This window comes from Quercus robur, chromosome 2 (genome assembly GCF_932294415.1).
Source record: "Quercus robur chromosome 2, dhQueRobu3.1, whole genome shotgun sequence".
Classification (NCBI taxonomy): domain Eukaryota; kingdom Viridiplantae; phylum Streptophyta; class Magnoliopsida; order Fagales; family Fagaceae; genus Quercus; species Quercus robur.
Genome location: NC_065535.1, coordinates 84,298,401 through 84,324,347, shown reverse-complemented (window position 1 = coordinate 84,324,347; position 25,947 = coordinate 84,298,401). Strand labels below are relative to the sequence as shown.

Here is a 25,947-nt window from a genome sequence, read left to right as displayed (position 1 = left end):
ATTTTAATAGAAGGTTTTAAATACATAATGAAATATTACTATTAAAGCATTATTCATTGAAAAGGAAAATTCTTTAAATGGAAATAAAGGCTTTATGATTTTAATTTTAAATTATACATGCTACGTGCTAGCTAGGTGTTTCATGGTAATAATTCCTTACACATAAACATTCAAATGATTCAAATCCTAATAAAAGTGAAATTCACTCTCAAGCATTTAATGGGGAAAAATAGTCTTTACTATCAGAGATAATTGACTTCTTGTTTAGGGAAAAAAACAAGAAAAAAAAAATACAAAGATTAAAAAAAAAAACCAAATTAGACAAAGTTAATTGACCTTTTTATTTAATTAGTCAATAACCCATGAAGTTTAACCAAATATGATATATATTTTTTCATTTTTTAAATATTAAAAATATTAATAATTATATAATTACAAAAATGATATTTATTATGATTATATTTATATATTATACTATTTAAAGAAAATCATAAAATATGATTTGTTTACGTTTTAATAGAAGGTTTTAAATACAGAATGAAATATTACTATTAAAGCATTATTCATTGAAAAGGAAAATTATTTAAATTAATGGAAATAAAGGCTTTATGATTTTAATTTTAAATTATACATGCTACGTGCTAGCTAGGTGTTTCATGGTAATAATTCCTTACACATAAAAATTCAGATGATTCAAATCCTAATAAAAGTGAAATTCAATCTCAAGCATTTAATGGGGAAAAAAAATAGTCTTTACTAACAGAGATAATTGACCTTTTGTTTAGGGAAAAAAAACAAGAAAAAAAAAACAAATTATACAAAATTAATTGACATATTTATTTAATTAGTCAATAACCCATGAAGTTTAACCAAATATGATATATATTTTTTCATTTTTTAAATATTAAAAATATTAATAATTATATAATTATGAAAATGATATTTATTATGATTGTATTTATATATGGAATTATATATTCTACTATTTAAAGAAAATCATAAAATATGATTTGATTACATTTTAATAGAAGGTTTTAAATGCAGAATGAAATATTACTATTAAAGCATTATTCATTGAAAAGGAAAATTCTTTAAATGGAAATAAAGGCTTTATGATTTTAATTTTAAATTATACATGCTACGTGCTAGCTAGGTGTTTCATGGTAATAATTCCTTACACATAAACATTCAAATCCTAATAAAAGTGAAATTCAATCTCAAGCATTTAATGGGGAAAAAATAGTCTTTACTAATAGAGATAATTGACCTTTGTTTAGGGAAAAAAACAAGAAAAAATACAAAGATTAAAAACAAAAAACAAATTAGACAAAGTTAATTGACCTTTTTATTTAATTAGTCAATAACCCATGAAGTTTAACCAAATATGATATATTTTTTCTTTTTTTAAATATTAAAAATATTAATAATTATATAATTATGAAAATGATATTTATTATGATTGTATTTATATATGGAATTTTATATTCTACTGTTTAAAGAGATATGATTTGATTTCATTTTAATAGAGATTTTTTTTTTTTTAATTTTTTTTATACAAGATAGAATTTCTACTCTAGCCTAATTTAAGTGTATATGTGTGTGAAAATTTCTCTTAGAGATTTAAACCCCAACCTTTGCTCTCCACACCCCACAAGCATTTATAGAATAAAATATTACTATTAAAGCATTATATTCATTGAAATGGCAAATTCTTTAAGTAAAAATAAAGGCTTTATGATTTTATTTTTAAATTATACATGCTACGTGCTAGCTAGGGGTTACATGGTAATAATTCCTTATTACACATAAACGTCCAAATGATTCAAATCCTAATAAAAGTGAAATTCAATCTCAAGCATTTAATGTGGAAAAAAAAATAGTCTTTAAAAATGGAGATAATTGACCTTTTGTTTAATGGGAAAAAAGAGTAATGCTATAGACACAAACTATTTTACAACATTTTTACAAAATATTGATATGACCAACATCTTATTGGTTTTCATTTAGGCCAACCATTAATATCACTTTTTCATTTCCTAATAATCATTCACCACATCAGTAACTTGTCAAATTTTCTGTAAAATACTTTGTATCTCTAGCATTATTCGGGAAAAAGCAAGAAAAAATACATAGTCTTAAAAAAAAACCAACAAAGTTAATTGACATTTTTTTTAGAGAGTTTTAACTTATGGCGTCTGCTCCTGATGATAACTCTTTATCATTTAATTAGTCAATAACCCATAAAAATTAACCAAATATGATATATATATATATATATATATTTTCTTTTATAAAAAATATTAAAATTAATAATTATGAAAAGAGTATTTATTATGATTGTATTTATATATGGAATTACATATTATATAGTTTAGAGAAAATATTATTTGATTACATTTTAATAAAGGGTTTAAATATACAATGAAATAAAAAATCAATTAAAAATATATAATAAAAATGATGTGTAAAATTTTTTGAGTAATGCTACAAATACAAACTATTTTACAACATTTTTACAAATTGCTGATGTGGCTTTAGTATTTTCCAAATAGTTATTGCAAGTAAAAATGTGATGTTAATGATGGGCCCATATTAGAACTAGTAAGAATTTGCCACATCAGCAGTTTGTAAAAATGTTGTAAAATAGTTTGTGTCTATAGTATTACTCAAATTATTTTACCTTTTAATATAGGATGAGATATAAAATCAATTAAAAATATATAATAGAAAATGATGTGTAAAATTATGCGGTACTAAATTTTATGTGACAAAATATTATGAAATCAAATAAAAGTCAAACGTCTTCGGTTTTATATATAAAAAATATATTATCGAATATAGATTTTTAATTGATACCATAGGATTTGAATTTATGTCGTCTACTTTATGATAATTGCTTTTTATCATTAGGCTAAAGGCCTAAGACACTAATTAGTTGTAAGTTCCAGTTAACTCAATTGGTAAAGTATTTGATGGTTGAATAAAAGATCTGAGATTCAATCTTCCCAACTTTATCAATTGAGTTAACTATAACCCACACTAATTTATTTTTATTATTTTTTGATGATGAAGACCATTTGTGAATATGAAAACATTGCAAATACCTCTTTTTAGGGGGATTTTTAGAAGTTTGTACAATTAAATTGATCAAGGCTCTCACTTTCTTTGTTTTCTTTTCGTGTTTTTTTAATAGTTATAGTAGGATTTTACTCTCACTTTTTTTTAATGCTTTAATTGCAGTTAGAGAATAGTGGACAACAACAAATTTGGTTGAAGGATAGGAAAGTTTTCTCCCCCTCTAATTAGTAATTACAAAAAATGGGAGGTGTTTTCACATGAAGAGTATTAGATGATACTGTTGAGCCATAAGAGTCTTGATTCTTGATGGAAAGGGAAAAAAAAAAAGTAAGGTGAACTTTTTTAGTTTTTACTATAAACGAAAGCAAATTACTAAAAGAAGTATATGATGTAACTTTTTAATTGCTTGGTACGTATCTCATTGTATTCCGCTTAAATGAAGGAGTAGCGCCTCTCTCTTATGCAATGTGCATATGGAACTCATAAAAACAACAATAATGTTGTATATAGCCATTATATAAATTAGAAAAATGAATTAGTATCCTTTTGAGTTCTTGGGATAACTTTGCTATGGATTTTCTAAAATATTATCTAATCATGAATTGGATTTTGCCACGTCATCTATAAATTATTAAGGATGTGAAAAAATCTAATCTACTTATTACAAAATGGATATATAAGATTTTAAAAGCTCCTTAGTTCATAGTATAATTTACTCAAATAAATCTAGAAGATTTTGATTCAAGAAAAAATATTAGATATTGTAGGAGTAATACCCTATTCTCTCATAAGAATGGTGAGTCTCATTATAAATTTAGTTAATAAAATTTATTATTACATGCTAGAAGAAAATATTGCTTCCAAAATACTAAATAAATATTATTTTACTAGATAGGATCATTGTTATGGATTCCGTTCCGTTCCAGCCGAGAGGGCCGGAATATCTCATACCAATGTGTAAACGGGAATGGTAATACCCTTCATTCCACCTCAGATTAAATTTCGGGCCATTCTGGGTGTTCCGGTCAATTCCGGCCAATTTCAGCCGAAATTCATTTTTCCGGCCAGTATGATTTTGGCTTCTTATTTTCCCTTCCTAAACTTGATCGGCGTCCTGTAGCTTCTAGTCTCTCTATAATTTCTCACTATCTGACCCTCTCAACTATGACAGAGAAGTTGAAAATAAAATTGAAGAGCAAGATGAATTGATGAAGCAAAAATGACGTGAATTGTGGAAAAAAAAAAAAAAGGAGATGAAGAAGATGAGAATGAGTGGAGAAAGGAGCTTAGACATGAAATGATGAAGAGAGTTGAAAGACTAGCAATCTGCATTAGTAGGTTATACTGTTATAGTCTACTAATCACGGGAGATGGGAAAAAGTAGATAGTAGGAAGCTTCTTGGAAGCTCCCTTGTGTACAATTACCCAAAATGTGAGTTTTATTTACAAAAAAAAAAAAAAAAACCATAAAATAAATGTTTTTTTAAAATAATAATCCCACTTTATTTTAATAGAAAGCTATATTAAATTAATTATTTTACATAAGAGCAATAATAATATATAAATATATATTTTAGCAGTAATTCCCGAAATGGTTTCCAAAACGGTACCTGAAATTGGCTGGTACCAAAATATTTCATTCCAATGGACAAACCGAAACGGGTTCTGAAATGGTATTCATAACATTGGATAGGATAAAATGTGGAACTTATGATATCCGCTCCATGATAATTGTTCCATATGGGTTAAGACACAATTGAGTTTCTTTTTGGTGTATTGGTGTAAGCAAGTTTCAAATCCAATCCACTTGTTCTTTTTTTGATAGTTAAGAGAGGGGAAGTTTAAACCCTAAACATTTTCATTAGTTAAACTTCAAAACTTTTGTAAAAAATTTAATAATTGAGTTTATTAAAACCCATCAAAATACTAAATAATTACTATATATATATATATATATATATCAATTGGGAGTGAGAGATTTAAACCATTAGCGTGTACGTTAAATATATCAAGGGAAATTACTCTTTACCACTTAAACTATACCCCTGATTACACTTTGCACCATAAAATTTTGGAATACACATTTTGCATCATAAATAATAACTCTTATTCTACTTTGTAATCCGACGTTAAGTTTGCTATTAACTTTGACAAAAAAGCATGACACCACGTAAAAAGACTCAATTCTTAATTCCTTAAAAACAAGAGAAATGATATGTCTATATCATTTTTACAATAAATCTTAAGTGGCAGATTGTTACTGGTTGTTATTGTTAGGGCAAAAAAATAATCTTAGTGTTAGTTTCAAATTTGAACCAATAACAACTAACTACTTATGATTTGTTGTAAAAATGTTATAGACGTAGCATCTCTCTAAAAACAAAGTAGAAATTACAGTTTACCATTCCAAATTATACTTCTGATTAAAATTTGTACCTTAAATTTTAAATTTTCATCCAAGTTAACAACAAAATTGATGTTGGAATATAAAGTATAATAAAACTCATAATTTAAAAGGTAAAATGTGCATTATAAAAGTTGAGGTGTGAAGTGTAATTTCAGCAAGTATTGGTTAAGGTGAAAACTGCAGCAACTGATATAAGAAGATTTCATTTCCAACTGAAGTGGGACATGTTTCTTTCCCCCCATAAACCCAATCTCTCATTAGCCAGTACACATCACTTACTTTAAAGTGCGTGGACAAACGTTTTCCAGCCCCACATATATGGACAGATCTAAGGTGGGACCCATTTGTGTACCCCCACTAGGGTAACCGCCACCGTCAGATCCGGTAAGTTGCATCCCAGCCGCACGTAAATTTATGACTCTTTACAATTCCTATATGCGTTTCTTTCTTGTTGACATTATTTATTTATGGACGGTTTAAATCGGATCAAACAAAACGTATTCCACTTTTTAATTAGTGAAAACGGGAAAAAGCTAAAATAAAATTTAAAAGAAAGAAAAAAAAAAGAAAAGAAAGAAGAAGTGGGGTTCAGTAATCTGTAATCTTCTTAAGCCCAATATTCTTCTTGGGATTGGTGGTAAAAAGGGACCTCAATTCCCCTATATATACACACCCTCTTCATCTCCTGAACCTACACCACTTCTCTCTACCCCTTTGGCCTCTCTCTCTCTCACAAAACCTTTCAATCTACCACTTCTTTCCTTTTATTTTCACAGTCTTGGCATTTCTTTTTAGGGTTTTGTTTTGATTGGCTTGAAGCTTCTAAAGCATCTCTCTCTCTCTCTCTCTCTCTATCTTATCTACTAGTCTGTTGCCCTATGAGATGGTCCTCTTTGTATTCTTCCACAGCTTTCTTGAACTGCAGCTACGAGCTAGGCTCAGACTTTGCATGCGTTAAGAGACTTATTATTTTTTCTCTTATTTTGTTTTTCTTGGTTGCGGTTCAATAAAGCTGTGGGAAGATACAGACAGGGTCAAGAAAAGTTCAAGATCGGTTCTGTTGGTATTGATATAATCTCCATCTACCCTTTTCCATTGCATTCCCTGATCTGTTAATTCCTTTGGATCCACTGGTAAATCTTACTACTTTTACCATGAACTTTATGATGCATTCATAGATATATCTATGGTAGATAATATAGATGTCGAGGTTCTTTTGTGATCTTAATTCTTTTTGATGATGTGGGTGACTGTTCTGATGCTTTCCTTTTCAGTTCCTCGTCACACAGTACTCAGAAAGCAGGAAGTTTTATATAAGTGTAAATCTCTGAACTGTTATACTTCAAATGTCTTTGTATGAAAATACAAAATTCACATGACATTCCAATAAAAAAGAAGATATTCAATCTGAAATACACACAGATGTGATATTTTCATTTCCCTGATTCAGTTTTCATAGTTTTTTTTCCACCTTGTATTCTTTCTATATGCAAAATTTTAATATACAAGTTATAAAAATTTCAACTTTATATATTAACAGAGAATATAATTTCAGATATAATAGAATTGAGAAAAATAATACATGGAAAAAACCCTAACTAATGTGTTAAAGATCCATGGCTGAGCCCAAAATTTGGGATCAAGATTCATTGTTGCTGTTGTATATCAGAACTCAACTCATTTACTTGGGTGTAACGATTTTGTTGGAGCTTTAATTATAAGGCTCAATTTGTATGTTTCTGTTCCTACAGACTGAGCGTATAATTGTCAAATCTTTTTTCTTCTTTGTGTCCCTACTACTCTGGAAATGTCTTGGATAAGTAGTTTCTTTTTTATTTGTACTTTACAGACATTACGATTCCCTGAGTATTGTATTTTCCTCTTGTCTATATCCTTTTCTTTCTGTCCTTCTGTTTCTATTGTTTATTATGATCAATGGTGGGGTTTCTTTTATAATTGTTTTGTCTGGCTTTATAGTGTGCCCATGTGTAGGTTCAATTGCAGGCCAAGCATAAATACTACTTGCAGATCAATCGAACAGCGATCACCTTTTTTTAAAAAAAAATACCATGCTATATAGACCAGTTGATCGGTACATATTTGGTCAACAAGGTAAAAGTCATTATGTTTATACAAAGTGCAGCCAGAATTATTAGCCTTTTTTAATAGATTCCTACCTACAGATTCATTTATGGCTATCATGTCATTTGCGAGTTACTATTATTTATTGTAGTTCTGTTATTTAGCATCCGATTTTTTTTTTTTTGGATCGAATCACTGTTCTTTGTACACTTAATAAGTCGTACAATTATTTTTCCGTTGGTTTGTCAAGTTTAATGTAGTTAAACTTGATTAGGGTTCTTTTTTAAACTTCTTTTTTAACACTAGAAAGAGCAATATGAGATTTTGTTCGAGTAATAGTTAGAAGGAATAAATAGTAAATGTTAGAATGGACCACACAAAGTTTTACACAATTGTGTTTTAAGCAAACCTTTAAAGCCAATAAAATGAAAATTAAGTGGTTAGGTGAAGCTTTTATGAACAAAGAATACAGGTAAGATGTTGTACAGTTGTGTTGAATTGCCTTTGAGAGAAGAAACCTAGACAAGAGTAGAATGAAGAAGCGACTTGTAAATGGAAATTAGGGTTTTCTTTTCCTAACTGAGGTAAAGACAAGTGGAAGGGAAAGTTCCTCTTGTTCACTGCAAGAAACATCTTGTCTTGCTGCTTAAGGCTGAGATGTTTTTGGATCAGATCCTGGTTTTTTTCATGTATCTATAGGAGTGAATCTCGCATGGTCCAAACTAAGTGCCAAACCAAGATTCATGAAACCCAAAAAATGAGCAACCGTGCCTGCTTGATTTTCATATTCATTTAGAAATCTGACCAAAAAAAAAAAATCTTCAGTGTACATGAGCACAATAACTGGCTTCTTTAGTGAAGTTAGCTGGAGTCACAGATGATGCACTCACGAGAACTTGAATCCATCCAATAAATAGGCCACCTCTTTTTTTTAAAAAAAAAATGGCACGGGTCATATCGCATATGACCCAACTACTTTATTTATATGATGGTTCATGTCTAATTGTCGCCCACTAATCAAATGCATATTCTAATCACTTGCTGTTAGATAATTTTAAGTTTAAAATATTACTATATTATGAATATTCAATTAAGTGTAAGAGTAGAGTGCTCCTTTTTCCCCTTTGGATTTATCATGCTTATAGTTTATATGCCCTTGAATTATTGCTAGTAATGCTTTAGAAAAGGACCATTTAAAGTAAAACCAATGGTTGGATTAGTTTCTCAACTAACGAGGATTCATTACTAAGTCAAAAAAGGTGAGATTTATTTTTTCGTGGAATCAAAAAAGAGTTGGTTCTTTCTTTAACTTTTCCCTTTGGTGGAAAAGGATGGCGTTGGAAAGCTAGCTAAGATTTCCTTGTGCTTTGTGAAAATGGAAAAGAGAGGTGGGTAAACAGTGTAAGTCAAGCCCCAAAAAAAAGGATATTAAAGGAAATCAAGCACAATTTTCTTGATATGGTTGTCTTATTTCTGCTGTTGTTTTGTCTTGTTGAATGGATAGTGAAGTTGATTCCATTTATATCTAGGACTTGTAATTTGTCTCTTTATTTTGATTGGTTTACTGTTATTCTAAACTGATCTCATATCTATGTGAGGAATGCAAATTGATCATTGAATATAAAGCAACTGATCGTATGTGAATATGCATTCACAGTACATGCATGGTGCATGCAAGCATGCCAAGAGTATATGTATGCCAACCATCCCTGTATTTTACAAGTACAGCTCCTTTGAAGTCCATAAGGGTTACATGTTATGTTTGAAGTATGAATACATCTCCTTGATCTATTTTAAGTAAAAATTACGACTACATGGCTAGCTGTACAGTAGAACTATCATTCTTAGTCCTCTCTGTTAGTATCTTGGTCAACAAAGTTTCCATTTATAGTTGTTGGACACTTCCATATCAGATAAGATATGTTAAAAGTTTTTGCTGTTTCAAAAAATGATGTCCCATTGCTCAAATGGCCGAACAAGATATGATACCAACAGTGATGTGACTGTTGGATTCCCAGCTAATACTCTGTGGCAGAATTTTTGTTTCTCTATGCCGTTTCTCTTTCAGGTTCCCGTAGTTTCTCAAGTAAAAGTTTAATTTGATTTCTTCTTAAGCTTTTTACCATCCCAAGTCATTTTCAAGATATTGGCATCATTACGTACGTTGTTTAGATTGACTTTTATATAAATAAAGATCATCCCTTGGAGCACAACATTCCAAATTGGCTTTAAAGGGTGACCTCTTATAAGTCTCTTCATTTGAGAGGTGTACATTAATTCAGTCCACCGTGAATCACGGGAAGGCGTCCTTATGGATTGGTAGTGAAGCAATTTTAAGTTAAGATTGTTCTTCTAAATGTGTTAGAATGTGTGGTTTTTTTAATGTCAATTGTTAATGTACCTAAAAAGTCTCTCCTTAGGGGTGTACGTGTGTGTGATTAAGTACTTACATAAATATATGTACATAAAGCTGAAGACAAAGAGAGGTTTATACTATGGGAAGGTATTGGAGAGAGTTATCATGCATTTGCTATTCTTCTTTGATATCTTAACTTGGATTGTTGCAATATACTTAAATTGTTTAGGTAGCAATGATGATCTTTACTTCATTTATGGCAAAGCATTCACATGCATTAGTAGTTTCTCTTTGTAATTAAGCATATGTTCCTAAGATCTCAAAAGACTATAATTATGCTCAACTACTGAAGCTGAATTGACATATAATTCTGAAATTGCACCAAAAAGTAAGTGTAGGATAGAAAGATAGCTGGAATTGGGAATCTTAACTTCATTCCTAACAATTATTTGTGTATGAAATGAATGGTAGAGATGAAAATTGGGGATATAGGGGCCTGCTTGAATATTTATATCTTTTGTAATGACAAGAACAACACAATTTCATGTTATATAGAAAAGCAAATGCAACTCACTTTAGTGGTAGAGCATGCTTTTGAGTAAGGGATGTTATGTTGTTGTCAATACAGTGATTGAATTTATATTGGGCCATCAACCTACGACAAATCAGGCTTGCGACAAGCTATGAACAAAATATCATGCTGAAGTTGTTGAAGCTGAATTGAGATATAGTTCTGGAATTGAACAAAAAACAAAGGTAGGATTAATAGCCAAAAGGTTAGGTGGAATTGAGAATCTTGGCTTCATTGTTGAGTATTATAACAATTATTTGTGTATGAAATGAACGGAAGAGATGAAAATTAGGAATATTGGGGACAATTTGAATGTTTTCAAAAGAAAAAACAATTTAGTGATATATTGTAGAAAATTAAATGTGACTTCCTTTAGTGGTAACACATTTTTGAGTAAGAGATGTTCTGTTTTTTTTTTTCCCTCAAATAATAATAGTAGCGTGACTTATGCTGGCCATCAACCTAGCTACCACAATTTAGGTTTGGGACTGATTATGAAAAAAAAATAATGCTACAGTCATAAATTATTTTACAATATTTTTACAAACTATTAATGTGACAAATTCTTACTAGTTAATCTGGACCCATCACCAACATCACATTTTTATTTATTAATAATTATTTGGAAAATGTTAAAGCCACATTAACAGTTTGTAAAAATGTTGTAAAATAGTTTGTGTATGTAACATTACTCATGAAAAAAATATCTTGCTCAAGCTCTCGAAGCTGAATTGACATATAATTCCAAAATTGGATAAAACAAGTGTAGGGTTAATGGCTAGAAGGGTAGGTGGAATTGAATCTTCGCTTCATTCTTTTAGACTATAGCAATTATTTGTGTACGAAATGAAGAAGAAAAAAAAAAAAAAAGATGAAAATTGGGGGATATAGAGGGGCCCGCTAGAATTTTTATAAAATTTTCATCATCGTTTGTAATAAAAAGAACACATAATTTCATGTTATTTTTGTATAAAAGAAAAAAGGTTAGGTGGAATTGAGAATCTTGGCAAATTGTTGAGTATTATAACAATTATTTGTGTATGAAATGAACAGAAGAGATGAAAATTAGGAAAATAAGGGACAATTTGAATATTTTCAAAAGAAAAACACAATTTAGTGATATATTGTAGAAAATTAATTGTGACTTCCTTTAGTGGTAACACATTTTTGAGTATGAGATGTTCTGTTTTTTTTCCTCAAATAATAATAGTAGCATGACTTATGCTGGCCATCAACTTAGCTACCACAATTTAGGTTTGGGACTGATTATGAAAAAAGAATAATGCTATAATTGTAAATTATATTACCGCATTTTTACAAACTATATATTAATGTAACAAATTCTTACTAATTAATCTAGACCTATCACCAATATCACATTTTTATTTACTAATAATTATTTGAAAAATGTTAAAGCCATATTAGTAGTTTGTAAAAATATTGTAAAATAGTTTGTATATGTAACATTACTCATAAAAAAAATATCTTGCTCAAGCTCTTGAAGCTGAATTGACATATAATTCCAAAATTGGATAAAACAAGTGTAGGATTAATGGCTAGAAGGGTAGGTGGAATTGAAATCTTGGCTTCATTCTTTTAGACTATAGCAATTATTTGTGTACGAAATGAAAAAAAAAAAAAAAAAAAAAAAAAAAGAAAATGAAAATTGGGGGATATAGAGGGGCCCGCTTGAATATATATAAAATTTTCACCATCGTTTGTAATAAAAAGAAAACATAATTTCATGTTATTTTTATAGAAAAGCAATACTTCCTTTATTGGTACCGTGCTTTGAGTAAGAGATGTTATGTTTTTTATTTTTATAAAATCAATTAAGTGACTAAATTTTATATTGGCATCAACCTACCACAATTTAGACTTTAAACTAGTTATGAACAAAATACCATTCTCAAGTTGTTGAATATAATGTAGTTCCAGAAGTTGACAAAAACAAGTGTAGGATGAATGACTAGACTTCTAGGTGAATTTGACAATCTTTACTTTGTTCATGAGGACTATAACAATTATTTGTGTATGAAACAAATGGAAGAGATGAAATTGGGGATATAGGAGTGTGGGGCCCAATAGTTTAGGGGCCCGGCTCGCTCACTTATGGGGAGTCCACAGGCCCCAAACTAAAGGAGGTCAGGGCCCAAGTCCAAAAATAGGAAGCCCAAAGTGACCCGAAGGTACAGCCGAGGACAGCTTAGTCCTCGGCAGACCCAAAGTCTCCCGGGTTAGAGTGGAATACAAGCTAACTTGAGAGATCAGAAAATATCTTGGGGCAGTTGTCCTTAATACCCTTCACTGATATGACACTGCACCCAACAGAGCCGGATTTTTAGGCTTTATTGATCATCTCCAACAAATTCGGGATTAGATTGATGGGACAGATATCTGTCCTGGAAAGATCGACCCTACACGTGGACGAGGGACAACAAACGTAGGCTAGTATAAAAGGAAAGGTAAACTAATAAGGAGGGGGATCCCATCTCACTTCCGGAGAAAAACTGCAGGAGGGAGAATGCCCGGAGAATATATGCGCATCACTCCGAAAAACCCACCGTCGGGTAACCGGAGAGAACATTAGCGCTCCTCGGACATGATTCGAGGAGCCAAATCTCTCGAGATACAAAGGTGTAAGGCCTGAATATCCAAACTAAAGCCTTTTCTTGTCTTGGTTCATCTAAAGCCCGGCCTGAACTAGCGCCCTGTGACCCAACGATGGCCTTTCAAGCCCACTCTCTACAAATGTTATTGTAAGGGATTTTCTGTAGGCGAGCCCAGCATTATTGTTGGGCCGCTAGAGATTCGTGTCCCTACAAGGAGGTTTGCTTGAATATTTATAAATCTTTCACTTTCTTTCGTTATCACAAGAATAATACAATCTCATGTTATATATATTGTAGAAAAGCAAAAAAAGACTTCATTTAGTGGTAATATTCTATTTTGAATAAGAGATGTTATGTTTTTTTCCCCTTAAATAATAATGATAGCATGATTTATGCTGGTCATTAACCTACCACAATCTAAGTTTCAGATCGGCTATGAAAAAAATATTATGCATAAGTTGACGAAGCTGGATTGACATATAATTATGAAATTGGAGAAAAAATAAGTGTAGGTTTGATGGCTAGAGGAGTATTTTATTCATGAGGAATATAACAATTGCTTGCATACAAACGAATGAAAGGGATGAAAATTAGGGATATAAGGGGCCTACTCAAATATTTACAAATCTTTCACCATTTTTTGTAATCATATGAATAACACAAATGCATGTTATATTGTAGAAAAACAAATGAAATTTCTTTTAGTGATAATATGTTTTGAGTAAGAGTTTACAAAGTTATTAAATTTTATGTTGGCCATCAACCTACCACAATTCAAGTTTGGTATCAGTTTTTGATCATCATATATGACACTAAGTATAGACATTGACAAAATCATTATGATCATGAGTTTGTTTAGAAAGAAATCAATAAAATGTGCAATGTCGGCACTAGCTCCTAAAGCATTTTGATGATGCATCCGTTTTGGATGGAGGTCCCTAACCTAAAGACCTTTCTTAAAGAAGGATATGTGTTCATTAAAAAGGAGGTCCAACTCTGCAGTCTTGGTAATAAAGGTTTCAACACCAAAAGGTTTATAAAAAATGCTACCCTGTGATTTGCAACCTTGGAGCCAACTAGAGAGATGCTTGATTCTTTTCCTCTCAATCACAGCAGGAATTTTCGTATCAGGGATATTATTACATCCATCAACCATGTATTGTGTTAGAAATATCTGGTTAAATGATTAAATTTATCATATTCTAATAGTTTAAATTTTTTGAATAATCGATAATTTAATATGGTATTAGAGTATGAGATCTTGAATTCGATCCTTATCTCCTTCACTCAATCTAATATGTGGTTGAATAATTAAATTTACCATATACTAATAATTTAAGTGAGACAATTGGTAATTTAAGATATTGTTTATCTGACTTTCAATTAGTTTTTGGTTGGCAGAATGAGAAGTCTGCTTTCTTGCTCTTAAATACACAATCACATACTCAAAGCAATAAATGCATGCCTTTCAGAAGCAAGACAAGTATTACCAAAATGCAGTTAAAGTGTATCCTTGTGTTTTTTTTCCCTAGAAGGGAATGCCCATATATAAGATTTGGAGAATACTAATTTCAGTTCTTTAATTTGGAAGTATGTTTTCTCAATGAAGAACGACTCCAATGATAAACATCATTGGTTTTTTAATACTCTTTCTCGGGTGACCTTCACAAGGATTTTGTATTTTTTGCCAGTGAGATTATCATGTTGGGATGTAACTTGAATATAATTTTATTTTATAAATCGTCCAAAATTTCTATCCTAATTTTGGATTATGGATTTACTTTCAAACAAATTAGAATCCTAGAGTCATATCTTTTAGATTAATTTTTTTAATTCCTCTTTAATTTTTTTTTTTTTTTTTGAGTTTAGTGTGGGATTGGATTAGTTTTTTTGTTGATTTGTTCAAAGCAGATAAAACCATAAAAGTATAGTTGTACCTAAAAAAGAAAGGAGGAGGTGGGGGACGTATTACTAATGTTTGAACTTTTTATTTATTTATTTATTTTTATTTTGGTATAGGAATTTTTTTTAAGAAGGTTCCATATAACACATCTTGATGGAAACATATCAAGGGCGGAGGATTTAAACTCAAATTCTTCCACAGAGAATGGGGTAGATGCCTTTGAATTACAAATTTTAAAGTTGTTGATTAATTATGACTTAATAATTAGTAAGAAATTAGCAGATTAGGATGGGATATGATTCCAAATTAATTGAAAGCAAAAAACATGAATCTGAAGATATATTATTTGGATATTTTTTAAGATTGCAGTTGTTTAATTTTTGAATAAAAGGTCTATCTCTCATAACTTTACTGCTAAAGCTCAGAGGCAGAAAAAAGAAAAATAAAAAAATTACACTTCAAAGGATGGTAAATATGGCTGAACATCTGAAATGGAACATGAAAATTAGGTAATACACGAAAAGTTAGTCAAAGACCAAAATTGTGGTTTTTATTTATTTATATTTTCTATCAAATTGTTCTCAATTAGAAAAATGGTGTTATTCAAATCATAATTTACCATGTCAGTAATTATGATTTCATGTTGTGCCACTGGCTAACTAAACAGTATATTAATGGAATGAATTTCAGGCATTAAAACCATAAGAGTTTATGGCCCCCCAACCCCTGAAAATTCGTTAATAGGGTCTAGTATCGGCTTTCATGATCTGTACAATACCTTTATTTCTCTTATGGAGCACAGAACTGCCACGCCTCCTTGTCTGGGCTACATTTTGATTTGACTTTGGTGGACCTAACCTTCATTAGACTTGTTTTATTTCCTTGGCTAATCCCTTGTACATGGTAAAGAATCAATTTATAGCATCATTCATTTCTTCAAAAGGTCCTTTTTTGAATTTTTCCCCACTCTAAATCTTTTTTTTTTTTTTTTTTTACTGTAGCTCATTTTATAGACTCAGATGTTTGCAGATCAATGCTTTTAACGTTGGTGGTGCCACCGTGCCAAAGATGGTGATTGGTGACTATTTATTATTACCCACATTACTTGTTGAAAGATTATTGGATGAATCCACAGAAGAAACAAAAAAAGAAAAGTTGGTTGAGACAAGGATGCTTGTGAGGCAGCTACCTTTAAAGTTCTTTGGCCCTTCTGAAAATTCTCAGCGTGGTTTTTGCATGTAGCTTGCTTTTTTCTGCCCTCATCTTATCATGAATTGTTGAAGATCATAGGGGTACATCTTCATCAAAAAAAGAAAAAAAAGAGATACATCCAAGGGCAATAAAAAAGAAGAAAATTTTATGAAATAGCAACATACAATAGAGAGTTACATACAATGGATTGATCCAAAATCCAAACGATTTAACAAAGGTGAAAATTTCACTTTGGAATACAGAAAATATGCTTCAAAGGGAAAATTCTTCAATAATTAAAGTATCAAATGAGTATAAAAAAAAAAGAAATATACAATTAAATGAGAATTATTTACATATATGGTACTACTTGATCTCTTTTACAAAAAGAATCAATATTTGAATTCTACTCTTCGTTTTTTTTTTTTTTTTTTTTTTTTTAAGAATTAAATTATAAAAAAATGAGAATTATGTACATATACGTTAAGATTGAAAAGAAAGAAAAAACTAAAAATTTCGACTATGCATAGTAATTGAATTATATAAAAAAAAAATTAATTAGAGTCATATACATATATTTCAAGAATGAAAAAAATGTAATAATTTCTTTTAAAAACAAAATTACCTTTGCAACTGCGTGCGAAAAGAAGGACAATTTGGAATCTCATAATCTTGTGAGGAATCAAAATTTCATTCCACTCTCTTCAGCACCTAGGCATCATTCATCTCATTATAGCCATGGATAGTGACAATAACAAGAAGAAGAAGATAAAATTAAACATTGCATCAACTAGAAGGACATGTATTTTACAAAGACTAGCAATAATCCAGTCAATAATTAATGCAGCAGCAAGGCTTATAAATTCTCGTGACTTAATTACTTCTGTCTTTGATAACATTCATATAGCTAGCTAGTGTCTAGATCAAGGGAAGCACAGCCTCTTAGGCCCTAGCTGAGGTAGTATAAGTTGGGGTTTGATTCGAGATCTTAGAAAGTTATTCCATTCTTGAAGATCCCAAGATTATGAGGGGAAAGAAAGCAAAAGTAAAAAAGAAAGATAAAGGGAATCATTATATTTCTAGCTATAATTCAACAAGAAAAAAAAACATTTCCAGCTATGATGCACTTGGAAACGCAGTTAAAACCCAATTCTTGTACCTAATACATTGTTGCTAGCTATAATTAATCAACAAGAAAAAAAAAAATCTAGCTATAATGCACTAGGAAACGCAGTTAAAACCCAATTCTTGTGCCTAATACATTGTTGCTAGCTGTAATTCATCAAGCAAAAAAAAAATCTAACCATAATGCACTTGGAAACGCAGTTACAACCCAATTCTTGTACCTAACACATTGTTGCGAGTTATAATTTATCAACAAGAAAAACACCTAGCTATAATACACTTGGAAACACAGTTTTACAACCCAATTCCAGTTCCTAATACATTGTTGCGTATTCCATAAGGTTACAACAGGTGCAGGAGATCTAGACAGTGGGAGAGAGAAGAGGGGCCGGGGAGGCGGTAAAAAAACTGAAAGTCAGAATGAGACGGGAGTGGTTAAAAAAATGATGTCACATAGTGACAAAGTTTAACCTTTTTCACTGAAATGTAGGAGAAGATGTGGAGGAAAAACCTAAAGGCCAACAGGAAGAACTATCATCATTGATGATAAAAAGAAAAGCTAGGGAATCTTCTCTGCAACGTAACTCTCATTATTATTTTTTTTGTTTTTTGTTTTTTTGTTTTTTTTTTTTTCACTGTGTAGTAAGTAAAAAAAGATATTTCTTCTTCAGCAATATATATGTAATTTCTAACAAAATTTCTGCTTTCTTTCATGCATGGTTCAAACGTGTAGCAGTATATTTAAGTTAACAAAGAAATATAAACTAAGAATAAAATAAAATTCTTTACTTTCTTCTTTTTTCGATAGGTGTGGAAGAAAAATTAAATTCTGTAAAGAAACATGAGGAAGATAAAAACCCACATTGTAAATCAGAGTCAAAATTGTTTTTTCTTGAAGAAAGCTCTGGACTTTATGTGAATTATCCTATATTAGATGTAAACAAAATTGAAAGAAAAATATCATGATGAAACTGCAGTGACATGTATGAGAATTCTGATTCTTACCATGATACATGCAGATAATATTAGGAAATTAAGCCGCCTTGAGAATTGTGGTGTAGATACAAAGGGATTGAGAGAGATCTAGTCTCTCTCTCTCTCTCTCTCTCTCAAGTTTCAACAACAGCTAGCTGCACCCACAAAATCCTGAACTTGCCATGTTCTCCCACAGCTTTCTTGAGCTTCCATAAGTGTTAATCTTAGAGAATAAGCAAAAAGAAGTTCAAGAAAGCTGTGGAAAAGCATGACCAGGACTTGCACAAAATTTCATCACCCGCAAAAAAAAAATCCTCAGATCTCACTTTCACTCTCTTTGACATATATCCCTTTGTGTCTTTCTTGTGTAGAAGACACAATAGCTTGTGCCAGTGTGTTTTTTGAGAGAGAGAGAGAGAGAGAGAGAGAGAGAGAGAGAGAGAGTAAAGGAGGAAGAGAGAAATGACCAATGCCCATACAGAGTCTTTCATGGACCACTTTAACATATATATCTGTCTACCAGCTTTATAGAGAGGGGGAGGTGAGTAGGGTTTATCACTTCACTCATAAAGTGCGACTTACCCACAAAAATGCCTTACTTTCCTAGTAAGTGCGCAGTGGGGTATAAACAATACGTCATATGGGGTAAGGAAAACAAACAAACAAATCTTAAGATTAAAATTAAAAAGCTAGGAAAAGTAATAAATAATAATCCCTATAGTTTAATTTTTGTAACAAATTAAACCTCATGCTTTTAAATATGATATTTCAAAATTTCATACTTTCATTATTGTGTCAAACTCTTAGAAATTATGAAATACTTGATATTATAGGTGGGAATTTGTTTGGTACAATTAAAAAAAAAAGAAAAAAAAAAAAGAAAAAGAAAGAGAGGTCTAAAAGGACAGAATAAAATTATAGGGTTTATGTTTTTGGACTTCCCCCTAACAAAAGGAAAAATTGAGTCAAGTGAAATGTAATTAAGAGAGAGAGAGAGAGAGAGTATTTTCATCCCAACCCCATCACATGGTGGCATGTGATGAAGATTTCTTATTTTATTGGGATTTAAAGGTATGGGTTGTTTATGGTCCCCCAATCGTTATGTTTTCTTTTATATACATTATGATCCATATAATATGTGTGATCATCAATCATGAAGCTGTAATTATGCAGCTTGTAGATATTTTATGGACTTTAGGCCATTCTAGAACCATTATATAGCAAAATGCTCATGGTTTGAGGAGACTGTGTAACATGTATATATATATATATATATATATATATATATATATATATATTTGGCATCTTCCAGCAAAAAAAGACAAAGCAATTCAAGAAGTGGAGATGAAGTAGACAATTACCAATTAACTTTTTCTCACATGTAGACCATGATTTCTAAATTTGCTTTAAACAATTTGAACAAATTGCAAATTAAGCAGCATATGACTTAAATTCATTTTCTGGTTGTTAGGTATTCTAGTATGCAAAAAGAACTCTCAAACTTTCTGACATGAAAAGATAATGTATCCACCATTTTGAAGACAATTTCGTAGAGGACTGATTCATAACTTTGTAAAGCAGCATGACTTAATTTCGTTTTCTAGTTTCTCCATATTTTCTGACATGAAGAGATAATGTATCCACTATTTTTGGAGGCAATTTCGTACGTAGAGGTGGTTCATAACTCTTTTTTTTTTTTTTTCTTGAAAATGAATTAAATTATACGTAGTGTTACGTGTTCACCTTTGTTTTTCACACTTTGAATTATCATTCACATCACTTTTCATATCAAATCAATATGACTATTTATTTTTTCTAAAAAAAAAAAATAACCATAATTTTATTTTACTTTTGAATTACTAGTACTCTTTTACTAATACTCTAATATTGAATTAACATTTCTCCATGCACAAAATATTTAGGGGTCTAGAGAGGAAAGGTTTTGAATTACAATATGCCCTTATATCAGCAATTTAGAATTGAATGGAACTTAAATACTTAATTAACTTTCATTTCTAAACATGAATTCAATTTTTAGAAACGTAAACAAGGGAAAACTTCTTAAGAAAATATATGCTTTTTCATGTAGATTATGCAATGTACTTCAACTATATCTTATTCCCATCTAGTACAAGGTGAAATAATTTGATGTAATTGAGTCCTTTTTCTATTACAATTGGAGATTTATTTTTAACTTTATAATTTGATAGTTATAAGTTATAACAATAAGGAGGGGGAATTGAACACTAGTTCTCTCAGAAAAAGAAAGTAGATTATACCACTGAATTATAAGACTTTGATGATTAAAAAAAAATTGTGATATAAAATTATAATATGTTAAAAATGGTTTTTTGCAAGTGTTTGAGTGGTTCTTTTTGAGCCAAAATTAAAGCCGGAGGAAATTAACATCATGTGTATTTACTGTGTGCATGTCTGGAATGCAATGTAATAATGTGTCTGTTCGTATTGCACATTTTTTGGATTGGTGCAAATGTGCTTATAAATAGTTGTCCCCCATTTCATTTCAGTCATTTTTTTTCTTCCATTCATGCTTAGAGTCATACAGAGAGACACACGCATAGTTTCATTTGCCGATGCATGATGATTGTTATTCTTCTAACAACTATTGATCATTGTATTCTTAGAGGTAGAATCTAAGAGTTTCAAAGCACTATTACGGAAATAGTGTGTGAAGAGCAAAATATGTTTTAAAGAAATAGTATCTGAAAGCTTGAAAATGTGTTAAAAAAAACACAAGAGCTGTTTAGACCCCCAAATTAAATATTACGGTTCGATTGATTTTATTCTAACTTATACTAAGTGCGGAATAAAGTAAATGCAAGCGGATAAACAATATAACTACTCTAAACCATATTCATTAAAATACAGCAATAAAATGAAAACTAAAAGAGTAGAGAAGAAGAATGCAAACACAAGATAACACACCGATGTGTTATCGAAGAGGAAACCAAAGTATAAAAGCAAAAACTTAAAGCACGAAAGTATAAAAACACTTTAAAAAACATATAAAATACTCAAAAATCTTTTTGAGTTTGATTGATAAGCAATTGAGCATACACATCACATTTGATCATGTACAATCACACAAATGAAATAAACATTAATTGAACTAAAACTTGTGTGTTGTCGGTGAGTATCAAATGTGGAATAATTCTTAGATCAGTGTAAAGTTTCAATGATCAATTCAATCAAGTCATACACAATTGGTATTAAGTCAAGTGGTCTATCTTAATTATAGAAATAAATATATATGACATCTCATAAGAAAATGATTACACATCTTTGAAGATTTTTATTTGGCTTCTTTACAAATCATAACATTTGATCATTTTTGAACAATACATCTCATTTTGAGATCGGTGCTTGAAATTTTTGATATTTCAATATTGAGAATAAACCTTTGGCTTTTTGAGCACCATACATTTCAATAAAAAGTCGTTTTCCCTTTTTCCTAGTCAAATACTTTTTCCTAGTCAAATACTTTTTCCTAGTCAAATACTAGTATGTGCGACGGTTTTTACAGCTCATAATCTCTTTTTCATCTTGAGATTTACATTTGGTGAGTTATAGTACAGAAACATAAAAATAAAGTGAGAAGAGATATAGACACAAGTCTATGTAAGTATCAAGACCATCAACACTATTGACCAATCATTCATGACAAGCTTGAAGATCAATTTACAACCATCACACATAGCTTTCAAGATTTTTTCCACAAAGATATATGTGCATATAAAACAAGTTAAGCTCATAAATGCATTACGCTATTAGTACAAAGGTACTAGGCCAAACTCATATGTGATATATACAATACAAGTGATCATACTTTTTGAAATTTTTTCAATTTTTATGGGTTTTTGAATTTTTTCAGCACACTCGAAAATAGAACATGTAAAAGTAAGATAAACAAAAATACATAACAAAACTTGAAAAAGAAAGATGCTATAAACAGGAAGTAATGACACAGGAGGATTATGTATGTCATGATAGATGAACCTATGACCCTAAACATCGGAAGAATTAATGCATGGACAAAGGAAGTGATCATGCATAAGTACCCTTCTTCACCCACTCTTTACGAGTATTTTGGGTGAGAGCCTTAGACGGCGGGGTACGACCAACATAACTTTCAAATCATGGAGTGAAGCTAGCAAGGCACAGTGATATGTTCTTCAATGGCTTTTGCAGCTCATAATCTCTTTTTCATTTTGAGATTTACATTTGGTGAGCTATAGTGCAAAAACATAAAAATAAAGTAAGAAGAGATATAGACACAAGTCTATGTATGTATCAAGACCATCAAGACTATTAACTAATCATTCATGACAAGCTTGAAGATTGATTTACAACAATTACACATAACTTTCAAGATTTTTCCCACAAAGATATATGTGCATACAAAACAAGTTAAGCTCATAAATGCATTACACTATTAGTATGAAGGTACTAGGCCAATCTCACATGTGATATATACAATACAAGTGATCAAACTTTTTGAAGATTTTTCAATTTTTATGGGTTTTTGAATTTTTTCAACACACTCAAAAACAGAACATGTAAAGTAAGATAAACAAAAATACATAGGAAAACTTGAAAAAGAAACATGTTATAAACAAGAAGTAATGACACAGGAGGATTATGTATGTCATGATACATGAACCTATGACCCTAAACATCGGAAGAATTAATGCATGGACAAAGGAAGTGATCATACATAACTACCCTTCTTCACCCACTCTTTACGAGTATTTTGGGTGAGAGCCTTAGATGGCGAGGTACGACCAACATAACTTTCAAACCTCGGAGTGAAGCTAGCAAGGCACAGTGATATGTTCTTCAACATTTCCATAACGTCTCCAATGAGATGTCCCTCACTATCTCCCTTAGGTCTTCTCTTTGAACTTTCCTGTCCACGCATAGAGTCAGCCTTCTTGAGTGCATGAAGCTTGAAAGAATTTGGTCTTGTATGCCCTTGTACGCCACAATGATGACACATATGCTTCACTTGAGGCCCCCTTTGATTTTTGGGTAATAATTTCCCTTTTTCCTTTGGTTTTGCAACAATGGTTCTTTTTGCAGTAGTAAGGGTCTCAATCTCAAGCTTCACTTCTTTGAGTTTCTCGTCATTCTTGGTTGATACGAACCTTGCTTCCTTCTTGGGTTCACTGCTAAAACTTCCTTCTCTAGTATAGCCTAAACCGGTCTTATCATATGAAATTTTTTGAAAGGATAGCACATTGTCAAGAGTCTTGGTATAGATGCGCTCAACCTTGACATTAGCTTGAATAATTTCAAGTTCAAGAAACTTGATCTTAGAGTAAGCTTCAACCAACTCTCCCTTGAGTCTTTCTACTTCACTCTTTGATTCCTTGAGTTGCACAAGTATACACCTATGCTCTTCTTCAACCTTTTTCATCTTTTTTACAACAAGGTTCGCAACTTTGGCGTATTTGCCACAATCTTCCAGTAGAGAATCATATGCTTCTTGAAGGTTGTTCTCCCCTTCATTTTGGCAAACGTCTTCATCTTCCAATTCTTCAACTTCCTCATCCTCGGAAAGATTACCAAGTTCATCAACCAAATTGCTCAAATCATCCTTTGAATCAACGGAGGCAGTTGTCATAAAGGCCTTATAATTTCCTTCATTGTCACATTCTCCTTCTGTATTTGAATTTGAGCTTTCAGAATCGCTAAGGGTAGTGGCAAACACTTTACCCTTCCCTCTCAAATAGTTGGGACACTCCTTCTTGAGATGTTCACGACCGTTGCATTCGTAGCACACATTTACTTGCGGGGATTGAGAATCATTCTCATCTCTCTTTTTGAACTCCTTCCTGTCACTTTTGGGGGATGAAAATTTTCCTTTACTAAACAACTTCCCACTGTTTTTCATATTTAGAAATTTGTGGAAGTTCTTTGTAAGGAATGTTACCTCCTTCTCCACATCATCTTCCTCAAAGGAGTCATCCATTCTCTCGGTGATAGTTTTGAGAGCAAGTGATTTGCTTGACTTGTGGGAAGGCAGTCCAAGCTTATATGTTTGGAGAGATCCAATGAGTTCTTGGATCTTGATCTCATCCAAATCTTTCTCACCACCTTGGCATCCTCAATCTTCTCTCTGAGATTGAGCTTAGCAATTATGATTTCATTGAGCTTGCCATAGAATAAATCAAATGACTCATCGTCACCCATCTTGAGCTCTTCAAATCTGGTGGTAAGCATCTGGAGCTTTGTATCCTTAACTTTCTTGGTACTCTCATAGGTAGTCTCAAGAATCGTCCAAGCTTCCTTGGCAGTCTCCACATGCAATATCCTGTGAAATTCATCAATAAACACACCACAGAATATAATGTTAATAGTTTTACTATTTGCCTTTGTCAAAGCAAAAGCTACCTTGTCCCATTCAGACTTGGGTGTCGTGGGTTTGACATACCCATTCTCGATAGAATCCCATACTAACCCATCTATAGCACACATGAATGCCCTCATACGGGCTTTCCAAAACGCATAGTTGCTCCCATCAAAGAATGGTGGAGCATTGAGCAATTGTGATCGATCCATCACAAAGGGGTCTAGGATCACACTTAGGTAATAAAACCACAACAAGTGTACCCGCTCTGATACCAATTGAAAACTTGAAAATGTGTTAAAAAAAAACACAAGAAATGTTTAGACCTCCAAATTAAATATTACGGCTCGATTGATTTACTCTAACTTATATTAAGTGCGGAATAGAGTAAATGTGAGTGGATAAACAATATAACTACTCTAAGCAATATTCATTAAAACACAGCAATAAAATGAAAGCTAAAAGAGTAGGGAAGAATGATGCAAACACAAGATAACACGCTGATGTGTTATCAAAGAGGAAATCGAAGTACTCGACGTAAAACCTCTCCGCCACCCTCCAAGCGGTAAATCGATCCACTAGACAATTAGTTGGGATACACGAATAACAAGAGACCCTCCAAGTCTAATTTACTCAATGCACCAAAGCCCTCCAAGCTCCTACTCCAACAAGGCTTCTCAGAACCGTGTCTTGTCTAGCTCTCCAGATCTCACAATACGCCCGATTGCATATGCCAAAGTTTGGCTTCTTTCAATACTTCCCAACAGCATCAAAACCTCACTTGACACTCTGAAAGGGTGTGGTAAATGTTTGAGCTATCAACCTCTCAAGGATATGAAAACGAAGAGGTAGGAGTTGAAGAAAAACCACAATGGATTGTGTAGAGAAATGTGGGTATAACAATCTCTAACTCTCAAGGGTTATGGTTAGGGTTTTCTCTCAGAAACTCTTCTCAACATCTGTGGGTAATGTGGGTATATATAGTGTGGGTAGAGATAGTGTGTATCAGATATGACAGATTGGCAAAACAAAATGTTTTGCGGATATCTCGCGAGAAAGCCTTACCCGCGAGACACTCGCGAAAACCAGCTGTCTACATCCTGTCTTGACTCTTCGCATTCCAGTCATGTGCTGGGCACATGCTTCACTTCGTGGGAAGCCTTCTCGTAAGCTACTCGCAAAAACTTCTTTAGTCTTTAATAGTCTTGAGTCTTCACAATCTCTCTCTCACACACAACCCTTACAAGAAATCCCACATAAAATACAGGGTACAAAAG

At 31.6% G+C, this 25,947-nt stretch overlaps 2 long non-coding RNA genes across 2 annotated transcripts; one reads left to right on the top strand and one right to left on the bottom strand.

Annotated features, from left to right (window-relative positions):
* Nucleotides 1-6,085: 6,085 nt before the first annotated feature.
* On the top strand, nucleotides 6,086-10,951 carry LOC126715448 (uncharacterized). The gene is made up of 2 exons (XR_007651866.1): nucleotides 6,086-6,618; nucleotides 6,760-10,951. It is a non-coding gene; the product is annotated as an uncharacterized LOC126715448 (long non-coding RNA).
* A 4,582-nt stretch (nucleotides 10,952-15,533) lies between these two features.
* Nucleotides 15,534-18,803, bottom strand: LOC126715449 (uncharacterized). Its single transcript, XR_007651867.1, has 2 exons — nucleotides 16,826-18,803; nucleotides 15,534-16,307 (listed from the first exon to the last, which is right to left on the bottom strand). It is a non-coding gene; the product is annotated as an uncharacterized LOC126715449 (long non-coding RNA).
* Nucleotides 18,804-25,947: the final 7,144 nt, after the last annotated feature.